Source organism: Prionailurus viverrinus, chromosome C2, assembly GCF_022837055.1.
Source record: "Prionailurus viverrinus isolate Anna chromosome C2, UM_Priviv_1.0, whole genome shotgun sequence".
In the NCBI taxonomy this organism is placed as follows: Eukaryota; Metazoa; Chordata; class Mammalia; order Carnivora; family Felidae; genus Prionailurus; species Prionailurus viverrinus.
In genome coordinates, this window is record NC_062569.1 from 12,394,957 (window position 1) to 12,422,125 (window position 27,169).

General features: G+C 40.6%; 1 long non-coding RNA gene across 1 annotated transcript; it reads left to right on the forward strand.

Moving 5' to 3' along the window:
- Positions 1-1,108: 1,108 nt before the first annotated feature.
- Positions 1,109-26,892, forward strand: LOC125175559 (uncharacterized). Its single transcript, XR_007155874.1, has 3 exons — positions 1,109-1,556; positions 23,554-23,687; positions 25,632-26,892. It is a non-coding gene; the product is annotated as an uncharacterized LOC125175559 (long non-coding RNA).
- The last annotated feature ends 277 nt before the right edge of the window (positions 26,893-27,169 follow it).

The window sequence follows — 27,169 nt, forward strand, 5'->3', positions numbered from 1 at the left end:
GAAGCGCAGAGTAATAGATTATTACTTTTTAAGTACATTAATGCAATCTTCAAAGAAGAGAATGCATACCATAATAGGGTTCACCCAGAGTAATGAATAACAACATCGCAGTTCGTTTTTGAGGCTTAGTTTCTTGCGATTTGTTGATGGCCTCACCAAAATTAATCTTCTTCACATATTCCTGGAAAAAAAGAGTATACCTAGAGTTTTCAATCTATTTTATTTGCAGTTGATGAGAGAACATACTTTATTAATTTTAATTTCCAAGAGTTGTTTTTATGTTAAGCAACATATGTGGAAATAATTCTGAAATACTTTAAATGTAAGGATCAATTTGGCAGAGACCTTAAAAACTCCACTTCATAATAAATCCTCCAAAATGCATCTACCCATAGATTTGTGTCTTCAAGATAGTGTGATTGATTCTAGGGGCTTTAAGCAAATGCCTCTGTAGCTGAAAAATTATAAACAGACATTAAAACACGATGCAATGAATTCGTCACTCAAGTTCTGTTTCTCGTCTTTGCAATCATTGTGCCATCATTATTCATTTCCAAGTCACCCTTTAAATACAGGAATGCGTAGTACAGACACTTAGCCTGAAAGTAACAGCTCAAAGGATTTCAAACTGTTACTCATTTACTCTCAAAGGGAACTCATATATAGCCAGGTCTAGGTGTTGTGGGTCAGGCTGTCTCACTGAGAAGTCTCGGAGTGTCACGTAGCTACACTGAAATACGTTAATTTTCTGCTTACATATATATTTTCAAGCTTCAATGATAACCACAGTGATTGTTCAGCAGTTAAACAACAACGTATTTTTTTAGGGAGGAACACTCTATGTAACCGACATGGTTCAGATTTGTAAGTGCATGGTATTAATAAAATGTAGGCTGACTTTTAGTCAATTTTGTTATTTTTTTAGCATTGTCTACAGGCAGTGCCTAGAGTCTCTTGACCGCAGTGGGGACCAGCCACTCCCAGACCTACCCTTAGCACGATCTTGTGCTCTTGTGCAATCTTTGTTAGATGGGAGAGCTATCGCATGTCTAATCAGGCCCTGGGAATTGGGCCTGGCCTTTCCGGTAAGAACAAGTGTGTAGTTCATAACAGTAACAGTAAGCCTCTAATCTCTGGTATGTGACTCCCAGTTTACTGGGAGACAGCAGAAGCATATCCAGGTAAGGAAATCTGCCCACACATCCTGACCTCTGGGATTCTCTCTCTGGGATTCTTGTGTCTGGAACGATACCACATCGCCTTCTCAGCGCAGGGGAGTCTGACCCTCGGAGTTCTGTTCATCATTACCCCACTGAGGGGTAAGCTGACTTCCGCCGTTCTTACGACTGCGTCTGCTCATCTGAAAGAGTGCAGGTATTGGACTGCATCAGGGGACACACGCTCAGACTGCCACAGAGGCCGGGAAGTCAACGATGTGAGCGAAGAGGGCCAGGCACAAGCAAGAGAGAGAAGTGGAGGCTGGAAACCAGAGCTCCCACATTCCGTCCAAAGGGGGTAGCGCCTCCCTCGTTCTTGCCAGTCACCGCCACATGCAGGTACAGTGTTGCCAGATATTTATGCTTCTCCCCAAAAGTTTGGTTATCTTGCTTTTCTATGTTAAATCATTTTTAAACACTGGAAATGCATTAAAAATATTTAAAACCCAAACAACATATATCTGAAGGCCAGTTTATGGTCTCCAAACTTTGTGAGTGTTCTGATCCTTGGATTCTTTAATGATTCTACCTTGCTGGCAAAGAAGAGGTTTGGCTGTCCTTCCTGAGTAGGGCATCCAAAAAATGGTTTCTGGTCTGAAGCCAAGCTCACAGCTGGGACTTTCATAAATCAATGACTACATTGTTGGTTTGGTCCAAATCTATTTAATCCATCCAGATCTCATCCACCAGGCTGGGAGAAAAGGGGATTACCTTTTATCAATGGTCTCCATTCTGCATCATGGCTTTGAGGTCCGCTTGGGATCAGGTTGACTTTTTCTATTAAGATACAAATACAAACTGAAATGGAAATGAAACAAATGAAAACTCCCACACTAGACAAAATGAAGGTACAGAATCTTTTCATGCTAAGAAGCCTCTTTATTTTAGTGGTGAATGATGAGGTCATGTGCTTTTCGAAAGGATAAATTGAGTAAGATCTATTTTTCCAGTACGCTTTTTTTTTTGTACTCTTCGTGTGCACGTGTGTGTGCGCGTGCTAACATTTCCAGCTTAAATCGCTTGACCACTTAGTTATTAGGGACACTTTTTTTTTTTTTCCTTGCAATTTACTGCGGCTCATTGCCGGTTTCAGTTCTTCTTCTCTTATTGCTTTGGTATTTTTCTAAAATACACAAAATGTTATTTTAAAGAAATCCTACAAAGGACCCTAAAAGATGAACGAGAGATGAGAAGTCACTGAAATGAAGGAGAAAGAAAGGGAAGCAGGGGGACCAGGAGAGAGCAAAGGCAGGGGAAATAAAACCTGAACAGAACTATTACTCACTATAGTCATTAATCAAAACTATTGCTCTTTATTATCATGTTGGGTCCTGGTGGGCTTACCTCTGGGACAGAAACCCGTGCTCTCATTCTTTTGTTCAATGTTTCCATTGTAATGGGAGAGGGCCCTTATTCAAATATAATACCATTTCCGGAGAATTTATAAAAACATATTGAAAGCTAATGTGTGAGAATTCTCTTATCCCCAGTTTTCCATGCCATAAAAGACATTTTCATTTGCATTGTTTGTTGTGAACAATTAAAGTAGAGGAGAGAGCATACTCCATGACAAATTAAACCTTTTCAGAAGAGGATTAAAAATGATCTTATAAACAGGCTTTTCAGTGCAAGAGCATAAGCTTTAACTCTGAATTGAAAAACCAAAGCCACGTAGAAACAGAAGCAAGAGCATTTAATTAATCTACAGTTTATCCTTTCCTATTGTGATACACAAAAAGAAACCGTAATTTTCTTAGCGCCTTTCTGTTTAATTCTTAGGAACAATTGCATTTACTGAAAGGGTAGTTATTACTGCGAAGGAATGCTTGAGGATGCTTTGCAATCACAGGAATAGCACTGAAATGAAAGTCTCTGGGCTTGAAATTTAATCTCACCCTGCCGTGATCTAATACCAGAGTACCTGAATTTCTACCATATGCAAGGTACTTCTTGCATGTGTCTGTCCTTGCCTGTTTTTATTTAACTCCTGGAAAAAAAAAAAAAGCTCACATCAGTCATTTGAAACAATTATTCTAAAATATTGCCCAATTGATGAAAGGAACAAAGCATTCCCGGCAGGGACCAAGAAGTGATTTATATATAACACTTCCAATGAATATCTCACTTTTTACTTTGCCTACGTAGACACAAGCCAAGAGAAACCAGAAATGTAATTTCAGAATCTGTATGAGCATTTCAAGGCTGAATGTCAAACAAGAATTTAGGAAAGAAAAAAAAATCACCATTAAAGACAAGCAGGGATAATCATCCTTGTAACTTAATCTTTGCTCACATCTTTAATTATTGAAATAGGTGACTTTTTAGGGCGGTTTTGGGTCTAGGGGATCCTGGTGGGTTTCCAGTTTTAGATCTTGCTTCAGATCCAGACACTTGGGCCCTACCCCAAATCAATGAATCAGAATATCTAATTTATGGGTCTGGAATAAGATCTAGGAAAATGAATTTTAGACAAGCATGCCTAGGGGATTCTGATCCAGATCACTTTTTGGGAAACCCTACACTACAGCTGCCACAAATTACCCCTGTTTATCAGACATTTTGCAAGCAGCTAACTGCTTTTTAAACTCAGTACAGAAACAGAACAAACACAGAGCCACTCTGACAAAGGCAGGTGGTCATTTGAGGGACCTGTGGCCTTGACCTGCCCTCCAACCTGAAGAGGAACCCCTGAAAGTCTCCCTATGGACTGCTGACTACCAGCACACCTCTCTCCTCAAAGCCCGATTAAACAAAAGCTCTTGTATTTCCTTCCTGGGAAGAACTACAAAGTTGACATGAACATTCTTGTGAGAATTTCACCAGTGTTTTTGGGGATTTGTATGTAATCAAGACTAATATGTAAACAGCAGCCCTTGCTACGGTCTAACCAGCTGTTCAAGGCCATCCTCTCTTCTGATTGGCTGTTGTGCAGGCCATCAACATTATTAAATATTTTATATCATATCCCCAGTGTTTTTTTTATTATTGAATTTTCGTGGCAGACAGCAATATTTGTCTGCTTCAAGACTGTTCCCAGCCCCACTTTTGCTTTTCTGCTTTCTACTATAAAGGATAAAAACTCAACGTTGCCTTTCCCAGCTTCCCCTGCAGCCAAGAACGGCCCTGTCACATAGTTTTGAACAGGGTGATGTAAGGGCAGTCTTCTGGAGTCCTTCTAAGAAGGACTTTTCCTCCGTGATGAAAGCAGAAGAGTGTCTACGGAGAGCTTGCTTACCACCCTGCCTGGCCTCTGTGTCCTGCCTTTGGAAGCAGTCAGGTGAAGGAGCCCTGGAGGAAGTGGCAACAACCGCCTTACCATCCAGGGTGGAGTCCAAGAGAATGCGTGGCAGACCCCAGTCATCCATACTGTCATGGGAGAGCTAACGAAGGAACCCTGAAAGGGGCTGCCTCCAGACTTCTTTTTTTTTTTAATATGTGTATTTTAATTTTTAATGTTAATTCATTTTTGAAAGAGAGACAGAGACAGAATGTGAGCAGGGGAGGGTCAGAGAGAGAGAGAGGGAGACACAGAATCTGAAGCAGGCTCCAGGCTCTGAGAGTGTCAGCACAGGGCTGGACGTGGGGCTCGAACTCATGGACTGCGAGATTATGACCTGAGCTGAAGTCGGACGTTCAACCGACTGAACCACCCAGGCACCCCTAGACTTCTTGTTAAATAAAAATTGCTGTGCTTAAATTGTATATCTCCTTATAGTTTAGTATTTTTGTTTCTTTTACCTGAGAGCATTCTCACTGATGCCGTCTTCAACAAATCTCTTTCTTCTTCTCTGGCCCGTCTTCTCTTAGTGGAATATTTTCCCAGGAACTTTCTTTTAGTAATATTCTAGAATTTCCAGTGGGGTGACCAATGGTATAATTTGCATATACACCCATACTTAAGAGTCAAGATCAGGATACTCAGAGTTAAATTCTGCTGCACAAGACCTCAAAACTATCTTCGTACACATGATTTTATTAATTGATTGATAGCTTGTCTTACTCGAAAATGTGTTTAGGGGCGCCTGGGTGGCTCAGTCGATTAAGCGTTCAACTCTTGATTTTGGCTCCGGTCATCATATTGCAGTTCGTGAGATCGAGCCCCGTGTCGGGCTCTGTGTTGACAGCACTGAGCCTGCTTGGGATTCTTTCTCTCCCTCTCTCTCTGTTCCTCCCCTGCTCTCTCTCTCTCTCTCTCTCTCTCTCTCTCAAAATGACTAAATAACCTTTAAAAAATAAAATAAAATGTGCTTAGAAAAACATACAAGTATTCACAAATTACGGGCACATTACCGTAAGGAATTAGCACAGAATCTAGGGAGCAAAGGTTAGAGCACAAAATAACCCCTGGGTAGAGGAAGATCGAAAAATGCATAACCTGAGGTCCTCTGTAGTAGGGCCATATATTTGTTTTTAAACCAAATAGTAGTTATTCAAAGCGAACCAATTGTTCAGAACAATTGTAACTATTCCTGACCGTAATGTCAGGAAAGATTTTTTTTTCCTGGGGATCCTTATAAATAGAGCATTGTGTAATGTGATCAGGTTCTGTGGTGTGGCATTCCTTAACATTCTCCCGTGGCATCACACCAGGCTGCGTGGTCCTTCGTGCAGCTTGTCCGTACTGCCCAAAGTGAAGCAAAGAACAAGTAGCCTGCCTAAATAGACCACCTAACAAGGATCGATGGAGCACACTAGGATAGTTTGGTTGGTTTGAATAAACGGAATCTAATTTTTTAAAGAGAGTGTTGTGATTTTAGTGCTCCAGGAGCACAGACTCTGAAGTCAGGTTGCCTGACGTTGAATCCTAGCTTTGCCGCCTTCCTAGCTGAGTGTCCGTGGACAAGTTATGTAATTTTTCTGTGGGATGATAATAATAACACTTAGTTCATAGATTTTTTTGCAAGAAGTGTGCGTGTTACCGTGCCTGGCAACAGTAATTACAATGCAAATGTTTGCTCTGATCCTACATAAGGCCTTGAACTAGAGCACGTAAAATGCTCCACACTCAATTCCAAAGTGGGCAGTGGGGTCTTCTCCCACGGAGCAGTTCTCGGGCACCAGCTGGGTGTCTCACAATTCAACTCCACGTTGACACTATCTACCTGGAGATAATGGCAGATCCCACAGGTTAAGGACTCAGTCCTTTAAGGCTGGCGCTCTTTCCCCCACAATAACAACGAGCCCAGGTTGTTCCTTTTGCTCTGACTGACCCGTAGCTATAATTGAACCCTCTCCTTGGGTTCAATTAAATTGGTGGAGCAGCTCACAGAACTCAGAGGAATATTTTAAAAGGATAGAACTCAGGAGTAGCCAGACGTCATGAGATATCTTAAGACGTAACCCTAGAAGTTCCAGAATATAAATTCTCTGCATTCTGTTATGCAAGCAAACATAGAGTTCCACGTAGATTCAAGGGAAAGGGCTCAGACTCCACATCCTTGCTGTCAACTTTAATCTATCACATCAAGTATACACCCTCCTGGTCCAACCTGGGATATGTGCCACTACATCATTGCAGGTGACCACTTCCTTCTTTAGTCTCACAAGTGCTGTTCAATGAAATGATATTTCAAACACTTTTAGGAAAATATTTGTATTTGGGGACTCTTGACCATAGAAACCATTGAGTATTCATCACCTAATATTTACTTAGTATCAATACAACCGATTTTGTCCCATAAAACATACACAGGAGTTCCCGATTTTAAGATTGGCCATCTCTACTTTCTCCTCTGTGGATTGGGCCACAAGAGAATGCAAGCTCTCAGAACTTGGCAACTATGCGCTTAGACATCTGTTACCTACATGAAGCTATCTGATGCCACCAGAGATCAATGCTTGGTGTCTAAAATGCAATACTAATCAGCGTGCCAGTTTACAAGCTTTGCAGGTCAAGTGAAAAGTGGATCACCTGTGTTAGAGACTGAGATAAAATATTATAGTTGAACACATTGTAAAAATGCCTTCAAGTGGAAGACACCATAACAAAGACAGAAACTTGGACTTTAGCTATGTAATAAAGGAAAAGTGCAGAGTTGTGAAAGCATACAACCAGTCTTAGGTTGGTCTTCTACTTGATAGAAGTCTCATGGTGGAAGATCCCATACTGGATTTGTCCTCCACGCTGTCCAGCAAGCATAACGTTGTGTTTGTTCATGTTTTCTTCGTTTGTTATGGGGGTGTGTGTGTGTGTGAATTTGAATGTGTTTGGGTGGTATATTCATGTTACCCTTAGGCACCGTTCTCACCACCCCTTACTGTCACACACTTATCTGTTTCACTTACAGATGCTACTTGTTTACCACCTGCAACTTGAGGTTTTACTAGCTCTGTATACATATCTGGTTGTTAACACCTTTTGGGTTCTGAAACTCGCCTCTAACATGAAAGGAAATGAGTACACAAAAAATGTATCACCCAGTCTTAGCTATTGAGAGTATGTCCTAGAACTGCGGCCCAAAGCAGCCAAGGAGAGAGTGGAATGAAGCTTGCCTCACTCGTCTTGGGGGAGCTGGTGCACAATGCTGGCATCACCCATCCTCTGCTTACCTTGCTGGCTGCCTCATAGTGTGACTACTATGATGGCAATGCAGTATGGACCAGACTGGTCCTTACCTACTCTGGTGTCTTGTATCATCCACTGTAACCATCATCAAGCCAATAACTACCTCAAAACTTGTGGAAAAGGCATCATTTTGAAAGGATGTGCTCAGGAGGGTGAAATGCTTTCCCTGTAGCTGTCTTATTACTTGGGATAATGGTTGGGCTCATTTTGCCCAGGGTCTGAGCAACCTCTTGCTAATTATACTAACGGAGATGGCAGCAGACTGCTCAATGGCTAATACCTGTGGGGAGGACAACTCTTATACAAGATGTTAGAATGTCATGAGATTGCCTTTATTATAATCACAAATCAACCATGTCAGATCAAGGTTGCCCTTGTTTTGACAGAGCAAATTCAGAGTTGAATTAATAAATGATTCTCTTTTATTATATATATTTGTACTTTCTGGGAGATATATTTTTTCCACTATGAATGTGCATATTCTGTACATGTTTCTTCGTATTCATCTATCCTCATTATTGGCACTTTAAGAAAGTTCATGCTAGACAACAAGAAGGAATGTTCCACAGGTGCCATAGTAAGCAAATTGCTGGATTTCATTCCAGAAATTCTGGAATTGAACTGCAGATCATGGTTGGCTCTCTACTTAAGAGGTCACCCTTACTCTCAGCTCCCCTGTCCAAACAGGATGCAATCTGAGACCCTCTGAGTTTTTCATTCTCCTATACGTATTGCCTTTTGGTCCCATGTCAAGGAATTATTCTCATTAGAACAATAACAACAAAAACCCTTTGTTCTTTCATTGGTCTCTTGGGTGGTTTTAGTGGTATTGAACTCAGGCATACATTTGCTGTTTCTTGAAACCATGAATTCCACATCTCAATGGGATCATTACAGACCTCTAGCATGAGATAAATCAAATTGTATGGCATTTGTTTGAGAGATTTCTAAAGAACAAAAGGAGTGTACGTGTTGGGAGGAAGGATGGGGGTGGATGGAATCTATTCATATCTCCAAGATCATGGAAAACACCTCTCCTTAAAATAGCTGCCCTTTGTGGCAGGTACTGCTTGTTGCCTACCCCAAATCCATTTCCCTTCTTCCTTCCTAGCAGGATCCCTCATTTTGTTCAAGGCTGCAATGGATGTAGTTAAAAAGGCCCATGTCTCGAGTTCTTTTGTGTTATGGAACTGCTCTGTGTCTTGATTGTGACTATAGTTATATGGATCTGTGATAAAATGTCACAGAACCACATACACAGACAGATAAAAAATGAAAACCAAGTTCATGAAAAAAAAGCTGGTGAAATCTTAACGGAGTCAAACTTTAGTCAAATGTCTTCTGTCAGTGATTTTGATAATGTGCTACAGTTAAGGAAGATGTGACCACTGAGGAGGCAGTGTTATGGCTAACTGGGACCTCTCAGTATTTGTGCAATTTCTTGTGACTCTATAATTATTTCCAGATAAAAACTTAAAAATAAAGTTCCTGATGCAAACTTCTTTACAAATAAGGATGACCCTGTGACCCAACTTTGACCAATGGGAAAAAAGCAGAATTGCATAGATAGTGGTCCTGGGTAAGCTATTTTGTCATATTTAAAGGGGGAAGACTACTGCCTATGTTTTCACCTTTGTTTTTTTATCCTTCTTCCTGCATGGAACACACACATGGGGCCAGATATATACGTATAAAGTAGAAAGTTTGCCTATGCAGGTGAAGTAGAAAATTAGAAGGAACTTGGGTTCTTTACTCTGTTCTCCCAGGAAAACTACTTTGGGGTTTGGTATCATGTGAGAAAAAGAAACCCCATTATGTTTAAGACTGGGTAGTAGAGTTTATGTTTTTTGATGTTGCACGTAATGCTAAATGATACCTTCTTCTTTGTTCCAAATGCAACCATGGCCACCAAAAGTATGAGTGCCAGTGGACTTTTATGTCATCATCCTCCGAAGAACTTTGGAAAATGCCCTGGGAGTTCTGTGTTCTTATAACAGTTTATTCATGAGCTATCGGTATGCCTTTGGACAAGAAGTCCATTTTCTCTAAGATGAGAGAGTTGGACTTAAGAACACTGAATGCTCTTGTTTGTATAACTAAAGAAAAACCTTGAACCAGGAAATGCATAATGATGGAATCTAGGGACATGTTAAATCAGTACCTAGTAATCAAAGAGTATTGGTGGAGTAAATAATGTAAGAAATAAATGGATATTGGAAGGAAGGAGGCAGATTAAATCGTTTTCCACTACTTAGACTCCTTTTCTTTGTGAAAGAATAATCACTCCTGCTTATTCTCATACATCTGGTTGGGCTTCCTGGAAGAAGAGTAAACATGTTGTTTCATTGACTTTAGGCTTGGCCATATGACATGCTTTGGCCAGCGGAATGTGAGAGGATGTGATGTATATCACGTTCACACAAACTTTCGGAGGCAACGCAGATTTTCTTCAGAGTTCTTGCTCTTCTGTGCTATGAACACAGCCTTGGCTCACATAGTAACTCTCTTCCTTTCTACGTTACTGGATGAAAGAAAAATCATGGAACACACATACAGCCTAGCGGCAGTCTATCCACAGCTGAGCAAGGACTAAACCTTTGTTTTTGGAAGCCACTCAGATCACAGTCTTTGTTGCTACAGCCAAGCGGACTAGTACGGAGAGGAACCTAAAAGTCTTTAACAAGAAGCAGTCCATGGACGTAGCTGCAAAAGTGCAAAAGCTATAATCTAAGGAGGAGATTGTGATTAGAAGCCCGGAAATAGAGTCAGGCACCGAGGAATGGGAACTTGGGCTTCGTTTGGTAAATTCTCTAAATTCTGCCAAACATTCTATTTTCTACTATATGATACACTGGTTACAAGCAGGAGATCTGAAGCCAGGTATGTGCATTCTGATTGCAGTTTTTCCATTTGCAAATTGTGTGTCCTTGGTTAGGTGACATAGTGTAGTCTCTAAAACAGGGTAACAAACAGGATTTAACTCATTGGCTGGTATACAAGGAGGATTAAATGTACTCATACACAGCACTTCAAACAAGCGTTTTGTCTATATTATATACTCAATTGTTAGCTACTATTCGTATAAGAGGGTTTCTTCCCTCCATTATGCCACATTACTCTACTTTTGGCTAAAATAATAAGAAAACTACCAGAACTGTGAACATAAACACTGACCAATGGATAGAGATCTAGAAGGAATTAGGGTAAGACAAATGAAAATCAGAAAAATAAATCCAGGGGCGCCTGGGTGGCGCAGTCGGTTAAGCGTCCGACTTCAGCCAGGTCACGATCTCGCGGTCCGTGAGTTCGAGCCCCGCGTCGGGCTCTGGACTGATGGCTCGGAGCCTGGAGCCTGTTTCCGATTCTGTGTCTCCCTCTCTCTCTGCCCCTCCCCCGTTCATGCTCTGTCTCTCTCTGTCCCAAAAATAAATAAACGTTGAAAAAAAAATTTTTTTAGAAAAATAAATCCAATGAGAAATGCTTTATCTATCTATCATCTATCTATTCTTCCTTTCTATTTCTCTGTGATTGGTCTCTAAAGAAAAAAATAGATATATTTACCAAAGACAAAGGCAGATTTTAAAATGGTTTTGCATTTTTACCTGATGTGTCATTTTATTAAGTTAGAAAATTGTAAGCCTACACAAAACTGGAGAGAAACGTACAGAACTCCCACGTATCTATCACTTAAGTATAACATTTATCTACAATGACCATTCTTATTACAATGCCCTCTCTTCCCCTGCCCCGCTAGATTGTGAAGAAAATCCCAGATGTCATAGCATTCGGTTGAGTAACTTTGAAAAATCACTTACAATTATCTTTTTCTAATAAGAGATAGCATGTTTGGACTCTTAGAGTATTCTCATTAGGAGTTACGTAGCATCAGAAAATTAGAGTATGATAATTAACCGGTGGGTGGTGTCGCAGCTTGTTAAGATATAAAGTGTAGGCTGTGATCATGGTCTAGACCCAAGACACTGCCACACATGCTTCCCACATGGCTTCAGGGCACTTCTTGGGAGTGCAGTGGCATGAGAGAGATTTTTGAGAGTGGCACTTTAGAAAACCTTAAGAACAAATCAACGCAAAATATCAATTCACTTTATTTCAATATATATTTAAAGACCACCAAGTATACAATATGCTTTCATATTTAGGAAAATAGGTGAGTTCAAGATGGGCCCTACCTTTAGTGAGGATTAGTCACATCTATAATGAATTATAACCCAAGGCAGTTCGAAGTCTTGTAGTGTAGCATTCCAAACCAAAGGCTCTACTGTCACAGATGGAGTACAAATAATCTGAATTTGGGGAGATGAGGCAAAGAGAGACAGTTTCATAGAGGAAGCAATTTTTGAATTTAGCTTTTAAAAAATGAGTAGCATTTTGACAGGTGAACTAGGATGTGGGTGGGTAAAAGCCTAAAAAAATAAAAAAAAAATAGAAAAGAAAGAAAGAAAGGGAAAAAGCAAGCAAGCAAGCAATTTTAAAAAGTGTGAAAATTTGTATGGAAACCAATTTAACAATAAACTTCATATATTGAGAAAAAAATTAAAAAAATAAAATTACCAACTTAAAAAATGAAAAAAAATAATAAAATAAAATAAAAAGTGTGAAAATATACACATCTTTAACCCAGAAATCAGTGATGTTTTGGGTCCCAATTCTGGAACCTTCTGTCCAATGTTATATAAGTCCAATCAGTGTCCTCGAAACCTGTTTTTTAATAGATGCCATTTGCTGACGTAACACATTCTCTGCGTACTGATGAAATTTAATAGGCAAATCAAATGACGTAACATTTATATTCATTTTAAACGTTCCCATAAAACTAGACTCAGCAAACTATAACCCTTGGGCCAAATCTGACCCATGCCTGTTTTTGTAGATAAAGTTTCACTGGAACATAGTGATACCCATTTGTTTAGTATTCTCTATAGCGTATGGTGTTACAATTGTAGACTTGGGTGCTTCCAAAGGACCGTCTAACCTGCCAACCCTAACAGATTTACTGAGTATCAGGACGACGGTGAGCTGAATAAGGTATTTATAGTGCAAAACTTAAGTAGACACTCATGCTCAGGAGTGCCCGCATGACCCCGAGAGTGACAGCTTCTTTACATTTTATGCCTTAGATGCCTCACTTGCCTTACCCTAATCCTGGCTCTGTATTTACTACCTGGCTCTCTCTAGAAATGTTCTTCTAAACCTTGCTATAAAATAAAAGGATTTATAGCAGATTATATTCATAAATTATTGAGCAGTGTTCCTGGGATGGATGAAGCCTGTTCATTCTCCAATGGATGAGAAGGGTGGGAAGTGATGGATTTAACGTGCGTTAATTATCATTCTTTATTATCCATTATTTATAGCAATGTGTCACTGAAGGGTACCAGAATATGCCACCTGAAATTAGGCCACTTTGGCATAAGAGTATTTTGAGTTAAAGGCAATTAAGAGCCAACAGACACAGGGAAAGCTCTTCACCTCCCACTAACTGCCTAAAAATAAAGTATAAATTTCCCCTTTATGAGGAAATTTACATTTCTAAAGGAAATTTCCATTTGTGTAGATGTGTCTGTATCAGGAAGAGAGACAACTTTTGTCTTCTCAGAGACTCTAATCTGCATAGCAAGACAACCCTTATTTATCATACATTTCTTCCCCCTCATCTTCCCAGAACTTGCCTCCCCTGCCCAGAAGCCCTTTGTTTAGCCTAAGGTGGTATATAAGCCTAAGTCTTCTAGCTGCCTCCTAGAGCCACATTTTCTCCTTTGTGAAGTCTGGGGTGTATGTACGTAATTATGACTGTTTTTTCTCTTGCTTGTCTGTCTTTTATCAGTTTGATTTGCAGGCCCCATCCACAGAATCTAGGAAGGTAGAGGTGAGAGCGTTCAGGGCAAGTCTCCCCAAAATGTGCCACTTTGGCAGGTGGACTATTTTGAGCTAAAGGCAATTGAGGCCCTGTGGACTCAAGAGAAACCTTGTGTCTCCTTTAACTACCTAGAAGAATCTAAATGGAAGAGTCTTTCCCAGAATTAGAATTATGACCAGAGATCAAGTGTATCTGAGTGACCCATCTGTGTGGGAGAGCCAACATCTAATTACCAAACATCTGCTTTTCTTATTGCCCTGTGAACAGCCCTCCTCCGTTTGAAACCCCAAGCCCCTAGCTCATTCCTTTCACTTAGGGTGGCATATATACTTCGTGTTATTTTCTGTCTTTGAACTTCTTGTGTATATGGAGTTCCCATACATAGAAAATTAAATTCAATTTTCGGTTAATGTATCTCATGTCAACTTAATTCTTAGACCAGCCAGAAGAATCTTTGAAAGGTAGAGGAAAATTTTTCCTCCCCAATAGAAGAAAAAAGATTTTTCTTCCCCTATGTCATTAAATAGAAATGCTAGTTCACCATTTCTGCAAAGTATCCTGGGGCCAGGACTGGTGATTCTAGCATGAATGATCCAGTCAAATAGGATTTATTTGTTGGTCTTTTCCCTTTCCTGTTTATCTTACATATGGTTTTCTTTTCCAGATATTTCCCCGATGCTCGTGTTGTTTTAAACTTCAGGTTAGATATACAGCTTTGAATTGTATACATTTTAAATCAGTGTGTGCATGGAGTTTAATAAAATTACTCTCATAAAATGGAAGTAATAAATTTTTTCTGTTTTTACAAATGAATAGAACCAAACAACAGAAGATTGGTCAGAATAAGTGAAAGCTGAAATGGCATAAGAATGCCTCTTACCCCTTCATCCTCTGCTGGTTTTTCTCCACTCCTGCAAGCTGCTCTAAATAGCATTGTGAATATGCTCGAATTACCAGGTTTCCAGGGCTTCTAGTGGAGCATTTTCTTATGTGAACCCTATTGTCACATCAGTGAGGGCATTCCTTTCAGAGAAAATTGCTTTGGATTTTCACGTAAATTTTTTTATCCATCTTCTTGTAGCTCTTGACCATGTAAACGATTTCAAGTTGTGTAGCTTGAGAGCATCATATCACTAATGCCACCAACGATGGACAGAACCAGGGACCCAGCTATAATGAGGATAAGTTGTAAGGTTTTTAAATTTCTTTCTATAAGAATACAGAGCTACTTAGTTAAGAAATGAATATTGTTGGATAGATATAAAATATTATGTAATGAAAGAAGTCACTGAGTCAACATTATAGTCTAACCAAAACGATTGCAAGTGGTGGGAAATGCCAAGTTGCATTTAGGGCTTTCAAAGCATTCCAGAGTGAAAAACAGGGTTTTTTTTTTTAAACAGCTGTGCAAAAAAGTAAATATCAAAGCAGAGGTAAACAGAACAAATGTCTTGATTCTCCCGGTAAACTTAGAGATCATAAATTTTTAATAAGTTTAATCAATATGGACTACTAGAAATTAGTATTCCACATGCAAGCGTGGAAAATTGAATACGTAACGTTTACCCAAGGTCAAAATAAAAAGCTTAGGAAAGGTGGTAGTGTGCTTTGCTTAAAGGACAGAGAAGGCAAGGCACAGAAAAACCAAAGGGTGGTTGAAACTAGGAAAAATATACATCGTCCGTTGTCACCATTCATAGCAGACTTTTTGCAGCTCAGAAATCCCGCTGAGCAAGGTCCCTAGAAATTCAAATCGGGGACAAATGATTGGATATTGTTTATACATCCCACAAGCCTCAGGAAGAAAACCACCCTTCCCATCCTCTCCAAAGGGCCCCCGCTCCATACTCCATCAAGTGGTACACAATAGGGTGCTTATGTGGTGTTTAGTCCTTCCTCAAAAGAACCTGGCATCAATCTCAGTGGGAGACAGGATATCAGAATAAATAGGTCATTGTTCCGTTCCATCAGGGCGATTCTGGTGTTCCTGTTGCTTGACAAAGACACCAGTGCCGGGAAGTGCGGCTGATTGTTTCATGGAACTCACATTTTAACGTTCTCCTCACTTGCTTCTTTGGAGTGGTTCCTCTGCTACAGGCCCATCTGGGGAAAAGGTCTTGATAGCCAAGCCACTGGGAGGTAGCTCTTTCTTTTGTGCCGCTTCTCCTGTTCACCATCTGTTACTAATTACTTAGTAGTTCCATTTGCTGGGCGTTTTAGAAATGGAAAAGGGCGCAGGCAGCTTCAGGTCTGGGTTGGGGAAGGTCTTGTGTTTAAAGGTGGAACGAGAAAGCCTTGTGATCAGTCCCAGGAGACCTGTAGAAGTTGGATCCTGGCTTGATGCTATTTCTTCTTTTCATGGTAATGAGAACGCATTGTAGCCGCTCTCCTCTGTGTGATTTGATAGGAACCAACTGGATTTAGGAATTTTGGAAACGTGCCTCTGTTAGTTTGCTAGGGCTGCCATAAGAAAGTACCGCAGACTGGGGGTGGGGGCTTAGGCAGCAGAAATGTATTTTCTCACAGTTCTGGAGGCTGGAAGTCTAAGGTCAAGGCGTCAGCAGGTTTGGTTTCCTCCGAGGCCCCTTTCCATGGCTTCTTGGTGGCCATCTTTCCCTGTGTCATCACATAATCTTTCTTCTGTGTGTCTGTGTCCTAATCTCCTCTTCTAAGAACACCAGTCATATTGGAATAGGACCCACCCTCATGACCTCACTGAACTGTAATCATCTTTTTAAAGACCCTGTCTCTAAACAGTCACATTCCGATGCACTGGGGGATAGGGCTTCATCATATAAATTTGGGGGGGTCCTACATCTCTCAGCCTATAACAATACCTTTTGCACTCCTTACTGGCAGCAAATCTTCTTTTGGCTTAGGATTGGATAAGAAAGTATCTGGTTTATAAATCTCACCTCAGCTGCTGAGGGCCCACCTCATACAAGAGAAATGTCTTTTGACTACTCAGATTAGGACAGCAGCAGGCTCTGTGCTGCTGGCTCTAACATGGAGTTTTCCTAAGTTTCCTCAGAATGGGGTGAGGGCTGAAGGGTAGATCTCTCTGTCAAATGCTGATGAGAAGAAATAAGTTGAACTGAAAAAGTAGAACTTGAAAAACTTGGCACATGATTTACTGTATTATGTGTACCTTACTTTTTTGTAAGGGGAGGAGCAGGAGAGAGGGGGAAAGAGAGAGAGAGAGAGAGAGAGAGAAAGAAAGAAAGAGATAGAGAATCCTAAGTAGGCTCCATGCTGATGCGGACTTGATCCCATGACCGCAGGGACCCCATGACCCCAATGCAGGACTTGATCCCACAACCCCAGGATCATGACCTGAGCTGAAATCAACAGGTGGCAGCTAAAACCAATTGAGCCATCCAGGCGCCCCTGTACTTTACTTTTTTGACATAATTATTTTCTATTTCTTCCCCCCCCATGTAAGTTTTCCTTTTCATCTTTCTTTTGATGGCGATTTAGAAATATTTTATTGCACCTCTATCTTTTATTATGTCATCTAAATCTAATTAAGGCAGCAACTTTTATCAAAATTTATTTCTCTATTACTATTGTTTATCAAAACCTGCCTTTATTTAAATTTTTCTTAGTGTTTATTTTTTTGAGAGGGAGAGAAAGAGAGAGAGAGAGAGCACAAGCAGGAGAGGGGCAGAGAACGAGGGAGGCACAGAATCCAAAGCAGGCTCCAGGCTCCGAGCTGTGAGCACAGAGCCCAATGTGGGGCTCAAACCCAAGAACCATGAGATCACGACCTGACCTGAAGTCGGATGCTTAGCTGACTGAGCCACCCAGGCACCCCAAAACCTGCCTTCATTTTAATTATCACTATTAGTATCCCTAGAATACTAAATATATTTAAAATAACCCTTTTATGTGTATATATATCAAGTGTTAATCTAATTTTCCATTAATCTAAATAATTTTATTTAAAAATTTTAAGTCCATAAATTTGAAACAAACTTAGAATATCAACAACTAGAAGTATAACACGACAGCAAACAAGTAGCAGTAAGGTATCTGAGCTAAAACTATCATTGGTGATTAATCCTGATCTGGTAGAAGCCAGATAGAATAAATTGCCCTTCTCTTACAAAGGCACACAGCTTTCTCTCTCTCTCGATGCTGCACTTGGTGGCTGGAGAAGTCACCTTCCACTGTCAGACTGAGATGGCTCTGTAAGAGCCACCTGGAGGAGAAACAAGATGTGGCCAAGACAGAAGTTGAGGAATTTAGGTCATTTCTTTCCAATGACTTGAGGAACGATGGCAATCTCTCTAAAACATAAATGTGGTAACTGGATACAAATCAGTGCCATGTGGTGGACAGCACGTCCCAGTCTTTAAGACTCTGTTAAAGATACAATCATCTTTTCCTCTCACAATAGCCTTGTGACAGCGGGCAGTGTGTCCCCTCAGTTCTAAGTCACAGGGAGGTCACGAGGTGTCTAATCTTCATTTGAGATGAGGAAACTGAAACTCTGAGGAAAAAAAAGACAATGATTTCCTCATCTGTTAGTCAGAAAGCTCATTGGGAAGTTTATGTATTGGTGGCAGCTTTGTGGGATATACTGATAGTCTCGGATGGAGTTACACGGTTTTTTATCGCACGGCCACAATAGACAGACACAAGCCTTTCCTTGAGAAAAGTAAGTAAATCCAGGGTTACATAAATCTTTCCACTTTACAGATTTTTTAAAAATTTCTTTTATCAGAGAGTCTGTTGTATCTACTTTTATAAAGTTGTAACACTTTCATGGTGTCCAATAAGTTGGACACCTGAGGATTATGCACATATGTAAACAAAATTGGAATCAGGCTAAATATATTTGTTCTTACAAATAGAATGTTGTAAGGACTTCTCACAATTTCTAAATGGATTGTACAATCTTTTTTTTAAAAATTTTTTTAACGTTTATTTATTTTTGAGACAGAGAGAGACAGAGCATGAACAGGGGAGGGTCAGAGAGAGGGAGACACAGAATCTGAAACAGGCTCCAGGCTCTGAGCTGTCAGCACAGAGCCCGACGCGGGGCTCGAACTCACGGACCGCGAGATCATGACCTGAGCCGAAGTCAGCTGCTTAACCAACTGAGCCACCCAGGTGCCCCTGGATTGTCCAATCTTAATGTGCATGCTTTACATTTTTTTAAACCTTGTGATACTAGTTAGACAAAGACAAATACCGTATGATTTCATTCATATGTGGAATTTAAGACACAAAACAAATGAGGAAAGGAGAGAGAGAGAGAGAGAGAAACCAAGAAACAGAGTGTTAGCTCTAGAGAACTGGTGGTTACCAGAGGGAGGGTGGGGGGATGGGTGAAATAGGTGATGGGAATTAAAGAGCACGTGTATCATGATGAGCACTGAGTAAGGGATAGAACTGATGAATCACTATATCATATGCCTGAAATGAATACGACACTGTATGTTAACTGGAATTAAAATAAAACACTTAATAAAAAAAAAGCATGCTATTTATCCTGGAACCAAACTGACTAAAAAAGTCTTTGGAGGGAAGGCACTATTTCTTGACACTTTCTCCTCTTTTATTGGCTACTTTTTACTGAGTTAATCAGATAAGTGAGTGGAAGAAAAGCATTTTAGAAATGGGACACGGGATAAATAGATTTTGAAGGTTGGGAGGTAGTGAGAAGAACAGAATCTAGTGGGTCGAATCTAGTGGGTCTTCTGTATAGTTAGGAGACATCTACAGCAATAATCAATCAGTGTTATTTATGGAAAAAATCTGTAGCATTCGTTGCTCTAACAATAATCTGAAGCCTATTGGGCTTAGAACCTGTGATGGCCAGGTCTACCAGGCAATGTAGTGCAGGTGCGGACAATTTTCATCACACAGCACTGGCATGTGGGGAAAGGAAACAACTTCAGGAGGAGGCAAACAAGTACCAAAGAGCAAGCATGGAAAACATCCTAGGGGTGACTGGGTGGCTCAGTCGGTTAAGCGTCTGACTTCGGCTCAGATCATGATCTTGCAGTTCATGAGTTCTGGCCCCGCGTCGGGCTCTGTGCTGACAGCTCACAGCCTGGAGCCTGCTTCAGATTCTGCGTCTCCCTCTCTCTCTGCCCCTCCCCTGCTCACAGTCTGTCTTGCTCTGTCTCTCAATAATAAATAAACATTAAAAAATTAAAAAAAAAAAGAGAAAGAAACCATCCTATGACTCCTTCTGACTTGACCATGGCCAAGCCCTGAGACTTTATGAGACATGAACTTCTCTGCTCCTTTAAGATGCTAGGGACTGAACACAACACAACCACATCTCCCCAAACTAGTCATTTGCTTTTCCATCACTCTCTGACCTCAACACCAAAGCCTCCTTACAATGGGACTGTGTTATTGGTACTTTTCATTTAATAAGTCACTCTATGATATTTCTTCATGAAGTGTCAACTTAGCCTAAGTTTACCTTTTCTCAAATTATATCCTACCACCGATTCCCACTAAATTCAATCAAATATAATAAATGGGCATATTTCCCATATATTCCAGAAGAAATTTTTTTCCCACCAAACTCCAAACATCATTTGGGTAAACACTTAGTGTACCACCATGTCATAGCATTTCAGTTTTAAGGCTGAAATCTTTTAATCATGTGCTTAAAGTAAATGGAAAATGGGTCATAGGATCCATTAATCTCATTTTATTTTGTTTTGCTCTTCTAGCACATTCTAAATTTTCATATGTGACAGCCATTAATATTACATTTTAATTGAATCTCACTTTTACTTCCCTTTTTATACTCAGTATTAGTGATTTAAAAAAAAATCATTTGAATTCATTTGTCCTGGCATCCAAAAGTAGGACATTTCAGCTCTCGTAATAATTGCATACAGAAGAGATGAAATCATCTGTTGGTTTTAAATGCTTTTAAGTTGAAAATAATTTCCATATGGCTGAATTAGGCATGATCTCCACACTCATAAAGATCCATATGGCTGAAATTATGTATACATGCCTTTAGATAAAGTGGAGAGATATGAAAATTTTTACCACCAACAGCATATAAATTAGCAAGGATGGATCACTTTTCCAGGGCATCTAAAATCGAAATGCCAGTAACGAAGACATTAGCGATCAAGATTTGGTTTTAAAAGTAAAACATGGGACGCCTGGGTGGCTCAGTCGGTTGAGCGTCCGACCTCAGCCAGGTCACGATCTTGCGGTCCGTGAGTTCGAGCCCCGCGTCGGGCTCTGGGCTGATGGCTCGGAGCCTGGAGCCTGTTTCCGATTCTGTGTCTCCCTCTCTCTCTGCCCCTCCCCCGTTCATGCTCTGTCTCTCTCTGTCCCAAAAATAAATAAGCGTTGAAAAAAAAAAAAGTAAAACTTGGGGCGCCTGGGTGGCGCAGTCGGTTAAGCATCTGACTTCAGCCAGGTCACGATCTCGCGGTCCGTGAGTTCGAGCCCCGCGTCAGGCTCTGGGCTGATGGCTCAGAGCCTGGAGCCTGTTTCCGATTCTGTGTCTCCCTCTCTCTCTGCCCCTCCCCCGTTCATGCTCTGTCTCTCTCTGTCCCAAAAATAAATAAACGTTGAAAAAAAATTAAAAAAAAAAAAAAAGAAAAAAAAAGTAAAACTAAAAACATCTATAATTATCAGCACTTACTATGTGCTTGATACTGTATTAAGTGCTTTATACAGATCATCAAATCAGGGGTTGGCAAACGTCCGCTGTGGGGAGCCTTTTAGACTGTGGGAGCCATACAGTCTTTGTCATAACTACTCAGCTCTGTCATTACAACACTGATGCAGCCAGAGAGGGTCCTGAACACACGGTAGTGGTAGTGGCTTTGTTTCGATGAGGCTTCATTTACAAAGACAGACAGGGAGCCTAATTTGGCCTGTTGGGCTCTCGTTTGCCAACCTTTGATCTAAATGAATTCTCATAAGTAACGGATGGCTACCTACTGAGGGCATACCTCTAAGCCATTGAAGCTTGCTGACAATGCAATGGAGAAAATTAGAAAATTTCTCCTCCAGCACCTGGATACGCAGGATCCACGTCTGCAAATAGTCTCCAGGTCCACATCTTTGGGAGTGTCAGAATTTCTCCGCATCCTGGCTCCCCTTGGGGCACTGAGCATAGGCTTAAGACTGTGGTCCAGGACCACAGTCTGTGGGGTTATCAGGCGTCTGCCACTACTTGGATTTAGGACACTGGTTTACCTATACAAAAAAACCGTATGTCTAGCAAATCACTTGCGGAAACCCTTTTCCTAGTGAATTAGCAGTGTCTAGACTCAAGGATAGGGAATCATACCATGACACTTATGTCTCCATCGTCAGGCATGCATGATAAGGTCAGCTCTCCTCTCGTCTGCTTCCACAAGGGTGCTTCCTTTGTACTCACCTGACCTCCTCCTCCGGCTTTCTGTCGTAACCTATGGAACCTCATTCCATTTTAAATAAACTCTCCTTCATCCACAGAGTCTCCATAGAATCCCTTTTCTATGTGTTCTGTCTTCATTAGGCTTCCTATTTCCATCTGGCCCTTGTCAACTTGTGTGAGGCTATAGAGTTATCCCTGCCTTCAGCCCTTGGGCCACATGGGGACCGTCACAGCCTGTGTCTCTGGGATATTGCCTTTACCACATTCTCTTACTCAACTAAGCCATCCAAAAATGGTCGGAAAAAAAAAAGTAGAACTGACAGTATTTCATTCACTCCTTTATCTTTAACCAGTTACTGTATAGACAACTCTCAAGCCTGTATCACTGGCTGGAATCTTCTGAGCTCCTGAAATTTAAATATAACTGTGTAAATACATTTTCCATTTGGTTGTTCCACAAGTAGCTCAAGCTTACTACACTCAAAGATGAGTTCATGACCCTCCGTACAAACGAGTTTTTCCTTAGATTGGTGAATGAAACCACCATCTAGTCTCTTATCAAAATCAGAAACCTGGGGGAGACCTTGACTCTTCCCTTGACATGAAGCTGGTCCTGTAAGATCTAGTTCTCTGACCTCTCCTGTAGCTATTTCTAAGTGGTTCCCAATATTTGTCCCCCCAAATCTTCCTTTTTCCTACTTAATAATCATATATTGATAATTAAAATGTTTACTTGGAATAAAGGCTACTTTTTCCCAGACTCATCTGCAGCTAGAGGTAACTATGTTACTAAGCTCAGATAAGGAGAGGCAAGCAGAAGTCTTATGTGTGACCGCCAGGAAGGATTCTTAAACAAAGGATGCACTGCCCATTTTTTCCTTCTCTCTTTCCTGGTGTCTGCAATGGAGGTATTATTGCTGCTTCTTGAATAGCCATCCTGGACCTTGAAGTGGAATCCACATTTTTGAGGATGGAGAAGCAGCAGCATGGAGGAGTCTTGGTCATGAAAGAATTTTTTTTCTATGTTTACTTATTTTTGAGACAGAGACAGAACGCGAGCAGGGGAGGGGCAGAAAGAAAGGGAGACACAGAATCCGAAGCAGGCTCCAGGCTCTGAGCTGTCAGCACAGAGCCCAACGCGGGGCTTGAACCCACAAACTCTGAGATCATGACATGAGCTGAAGTCAGACGCTTAACCAACTGAGCCATCCAGACACCCCTGTCGTGGAAGAATTTAAGAATTTGCCTTATCAGCTTCCAGTCTGGGATTGGGAACAAATGGATTCTTTTCACATACCAACAGAAAAAAAGAAGAAAGAAAAAGAAATACTATACACATAATACCAACACACACACACACACACACACACACACACACACACACACATTTATCTTGTTTAAGCCACTCTTACTTTGTATTTTTTTCTCTAACTCACCTTACCAATTCTCCATCTACAAAAACCTTTCTAAAAAGCAAATCTGATCATTTTATTCTTCCCATTACAACCCTTCAGTGATTCTTGTTTGTCTCTAGGATGAAGTCCCAACTCCTTAACAAAGCATAAACCATACTGACTCCTGGCATCTTCCCTCATGGATGCAACCAGTGCAATTGTGATAATAGCTCTTCCTGGGTTGAACTTCTTGTGAAATCTCCTCATAAATCAGGTAAATCTAAAATCGAGGCTAACATTTATTAAACTTATACTATTGTCTAGCTCTAAGAGCTCTCTATAGATTAACTTGTTCAATCATGAAAAGAACTTTGTAAAATAGTATTATTATCCCTACTTTATAACAGAGATACTGAGGCATAGAGAGACAAGTTGAATTTCCCAGTCTTGCCTAATAATGCATACTAGGGCCAGGGTTTAATTCCAAGCAACCTAACTCAGGAGCCTGCTTAACTACTATGCAATATGTCACCCACCAGTGCTATAAAGACTAATTCTAAAAGCTTCAAAGATTTTCCAGGGCTCCCTCTTTCCTTCCCATAAACTTCCCATATCAGAAGCAGAGGCCTGTGCTGTTCCCATCTTTCCCGAGATCACTTCAGTAAAAGTGGGGAGAGGGGCTGTTTCATGATTCTCTCATTAACTCCTAAGTCATTTGAAGTATGAGCTCACTGAAGTATGGTTCACTTGGATACTTTACATCATTCTAGGAAATGTCTAGCACTAATTATAATGCGCTCTTACAGTTAATGCCTACTATACAATGCAAATTCATCTATAGTGCATTAACCCCAAGCTTCTAAATATTTTCAGTTTAACTTTTACTTTCCCAAGGTGAACTCAGTCATGAAAACCAACAGTTACTAGGAATTTCCTCATCTTGTAGCAAAGTAAAACACATGCATTCCAGCTGAATGAAAAGAGAAAATTTGCTCTCTGTAAGTGCTCAGAGAACCAGAAATATTTTAATCGAAGCTTGGAGTTTTGTAATCTTTATATTAGTTTTATGCCTGAGCATGCATAAACAAACAAGATTAAGGGCAAATGAAAGAGATTTAAAATTATAGGACATTTTCTAAATGATTTCCTCAGTAATTCTTTGGAAATGCGCAGGACCTATTACTTTCTACTATGGCCAAGTCACAGAACGATAGACCAGTTCTTAGTGTCAAAAGTTGAAATTCTATCCAATTAACTGGTTACAACATTACTAGAATTACTTCTCACAACGTTCTGTGTAAAAATACTTAGAATACACTGGCAAACACTTCTTTGCTATTAAGACATTTCACTGACGTCTGGGGCACCTGGGTGGCTCAGTCCATTCAGCGTCTGACTTTGGCTCAGGTCATGATCTCACAGCTCGTGAGTTCGAGCCCCACATCAGGCTCTCTACTATCAGCACTGAACCTGCTTTGGATCTTCTGTCTCCCTCTCTCTCAAAAATAAACAAACATTAAGAAAAAAAAGGGAAACGTATTTCACTGATGCCTTGGCTTTGTCAATGTCTGTCTACTTATTAATAACTGGAATACATTTATTAATACCCAATCTTGTTCCAGAAAGGATTTAAAGCAACTTATTAGGATACATATGAAATAGCAAATAAATGAGGGAAAACGAGTCAGGGAAGTCCAGTAGAAGCAAGGATGAGTCAGGACACAAAAAAATCACGCTATGAAGTCATGCATACTTGCTAGAGGTGTGCCAACAGCTTGATTTTAAGTTTCTGCTGGCCGATTAGAAGGAAACTTTATAGGTGGGTGATTCACGCTATTAATAATGTTAAAACTATCTAGTTGCTCAAGATGTGAATAAGGTTATTGGATTCCAAAATCAGAATTTTCTCCTATAAGTCTTTACAGAAAGAGAACACACAATGTAATGTCATCAACCTCATCTCGATGGTAAACATAGACACAAGTTGTACAGAGGACGTTCATAAAATATACCATAGCATTGGCTCCCGGCCGCTTGGCAAAGCGCAATCAAGTAAAAGACTTAGTGGGGCCCCTGTGACAGACCATAAGCCCAGGACTCCCTGGGGGCCTGGCCCAAAGAAGTGTAGATCAGAGAATTCATAATAGTACTTTCTAACATTTATATATGCAAGAATAAAAAAAAATATGAAAGATGAATTTCTATGCTTGTTTTGCAGAGATTTTGGGTTGGTTCGTCTGGAGTGGAACCCTCCTCTCCTGAAGTGATTCCAGTGTAGAAGGTAGGGGAAGCCCAATGGAAGGGACAGAGACCAAAAGTGACAGGCAGCATTATTTGATGTAAATTAACGAAGCATCCTTCCACTATGAGAATAATTAATCTGTAACGACTTGTTTTGGAGCAATGTTAATGAAAAATTAGTGGCCTTACCCTCCTACTACGGAGGATGTTCTCCTGGAAAATGGTCTTGGATTTTAACTCTTCTCCACAAAGTGAAAACACCTGCTGCATCAAAAAATGGAGGGAAATAGGAACTCATTCAGGATCACTGAGTGTAGATTCTTGAAGGTGATATTCCTTAGATGCATGGGTATGGAAAGAGGTCTTCTGGGATATTGAGCACTTTTCAGAAAATGGTGGCTTCATATGGTGGGTGCTATGGCATGGCATCCAGATTCCCACTTCAGGACTGAGACAATTGATCACCCGGCTGCCATGAGTATTTCCTTCTGATGGCTTACAGATAAATGTCTGTAGGCGTTGTCCCCCTTCATCAAGCTTACACCTGTGGGGCAGCCGGTGTCCCACGGTTAGCTGGTGTGGAGGTGCAGGACCTGGACAGCCTGCAGTCCATGCAGCTCTAGAACTCAGTGTGGGATCGACTGAGGTCTTTGTTGAACGTGCACCACAGTTCAGCTTCTTCCTCCACCCAATTCTTTGTTCCTCACTCCTTGGATCCTTAGGGCATTCCTCCAAAACTTTCCACCTACCGATCTCCATCTGAGATCTCCAACTGCTTCCAGAAGAACCTGACCTGACAGTGGGTTCAGAACTCCCGGGTTTCACCTCAATGACATTATTCATGTTACTTTGTTCCAGAATTTTAGTTCCCAATCCGCCACTCCTTTCTGCATCCTTCCTTTTCCTTTTTCTCCTGCTCTATCCTTGATATTTAAGGGCCCCTACTCTGGATCTCTTGTTTCCTCTATCACTGACCTTATTAGGCTGTATTTTCTTTTTACTCTGTGTGAGCCTGACCTCAAGCACACACATACACGTACAAAGCCCTGAGGTTTCTGTGATCTAAGGCATTTGAGAAATTTGGAGTTAAACAAATGTGAGTTGCTGCAGGAGTTCTGAGTCTTTAAAAAGCTCATGTAACAGAGGCACCTGAGTGGCTTAGTCAGTGAAGCATTAGTCTTTTGATTTTGATTTTGGCTGCGGTCATGATCTCATGGTTTGTGAGATCGAGCTCTGCATCGGGATCCGAGCTGACAGCACGAAGCCTGCTTGGGATTCTCTCTCTCTCCCTCTCTCTGCCCCTCCCCTGCTCGTACTTTCTCTCGAAATACATGAAAAAAAAAATGAAAAAAAAACTTATAAAATGCTCATATAACATACAACTATGATTTTTTTTATTTTTTTATTTTTTTTTTTAAATTTTTTTTTTTTGACGTTTATTTATTTTTGGGACAGAGAGAGACAGAGCATGAATGGGGGAAGGGCAGAGAGAGAGGGAGACACAGAATCAGAAAC